Source organism: Nicotiana tabacum, chromosome 15, assembly GCF_000715075.1.
Source record: "Nicotiana tabacum cultivar K326 chromosome 15, ASM71507v2, whole genome shotgun sequence".
Taxonomy (NCBI): Eukaryota; Viridiplantae; Streptophyta; class Magnoliopsida; order Solanales; family Solanaceae; genus Nicotiana; species Nicotiana tabacum.
This window is the reverse complement of record NC_134094.1, coordinates 12,229,171-12,230,916: the sequence shown is the minus strand read 5'-3', so window position 1 is coordinate 12,230,916 and position 1,746 is coordinate 12,229,171. Positions and strand designations below refer to the sequence as shown.

Sequence of the window (1,746 nt, the reverse complement as noted above, 5' to 3'; positions counted from 1 at the left end):
CATATTTCAAATAAACATTGCGTTTAATTACATACAAAAGAGGCTCTTTCATTTTATTCTTTTGCTACTCTGACTTGGTATATTCTTGTTCCATGACAATATGACATAAAAGAATATAACATAAAACAGAATGTAGTTCCTATTAGCAAAATCTACTTGCAAAAGAGCCTCTCTTTCAAGTGAACAGATTGAATATTCTATAAGAAAAAATACAACATATAAATCTGCAAGATATGTTGAAAAGAGAATGTACTTACTGTTAACTAAAATTACAAGCTGCCTTTTTGTACAGATTGTTCAATACTAATTAAGAAAATATAAACACAAAACTGTTTTTTTTGGGACTTACGTACCCCGGGCTAAGCTCCTATGGGGATCAAGCCCAAACGTAGTTCTTTGCATTAGTATAATTCTTTACATTTGTAAAATTCTAATCAAAACTGATAATCAGCATCCTTCAGCTAGTAGATTTCTTCTTTTGTTGGATCTGCAATTCAACAACTTCATTGGTTTTAGCTTATCCATCTCCGTACTATTGCAGAAATCGTCAATTAAAGGATCACTTTCACCGGCACAAATACCGAATAAACAAAAACGGATTGAGTTCCTTTTTCCTTGTCTGCTCACGAACAACAACATTATCATTAGATGAAAGAAATGGATGCTTTAATAGCATATCAGCAGTCCATCGCGATCTCGGCTCCTTAACAAGACACTTTTTCAGAAAATCTTCAGCCTCTTTTGACAATCTTTTGTTTTGCAAATCCGGTGATCCCATTCCAATTTTGCACAACAGATAAACAACGTCGTTGGCTTCACTGCAATCTCACACTGTCTTCCCTGTAACCATCTCAAAGACAGTGCACCCGAAAGCCCAAATATCGGCTTCAGGTCCGTACTCGTTATCAAGAAATAATTCTGGCGCCATGTACATAGGTGTTCCTTTGAGTCCGTGCTTTCTTTTCTGACTCTTTACTCCTCCAACCTTCTTCGCAAACCCGAAATCATCAATCTTGGCACCTTTTTCCATACCCACAGGAAGAATATTATCTGGTTTAATGTCAAGGTGAACGAAACCTCTTCCATGATTATGACTAAGCCCTAAGAGAAGCGATTTCGCGTGCTGTTTTACCTCAAAATCTTGCAACCCTTTCCTTGAATTTTGACCAATCCGATCAGCTAAACTTCCACCAGACGCGTACTCGAGCAACATGTTGTACAATATCTTCCCATCTTCTTCAGTAACATCAGCTCCGAAACATCGAATAACATGATCACAATCTTGAAACTCGTGTAGCAATTCTCTCTCTTTCTGTAACGACTTTGAACGCGAAAACAAGGCAGATTTTACTGCGATTGTCGACGGAATATCAACGGATGAGTTTGTTGTCGTTGCTGAAGTGACGATACCGAAACTGCCTCTTCCTATAGTTTTGCCTCTCGTCCATATTATTGGATCGCTAATCGCCGCCATTGAATCAATTTTTCTCTTGCTCTCTATAGTAAGTCGATAACCTGTTTTTTGTTTTGTTTTGGTAACTTTCTGATATTGCTTTACTTATAAGTTATATATTAGTATGAAATATGAATTACTTGGTTTTCCTTTTCCCTATTACGTGTTTCTTGAATTACAAGCTAGGTTTTTGTTTTAGGGCCGACAAACTAAAGCTGTAAAGTTTCCAAAATTTGTTTTTTTCCTCTATTGTAATCTGTAACAAATTATTTACCACTTTTCCAAGTAATCTG

The 1,746-nt window shown here is 36.4% G+C and overlaps 1 pseudogene; it reads right to left on the bottom strand.

The window, feature by feature from the left end:
• Positions 1 to 387: 387 nt before the first annotated feature.
• LOC107809482 (mitogen-activated protein kinase kinase kinase 20-like) lies at positions 388 to 1,511 on the bottom strand (annotated as a pseudogene).
• Positions 1,512 to 1,746: the final 235 nt, after the last annotated feature.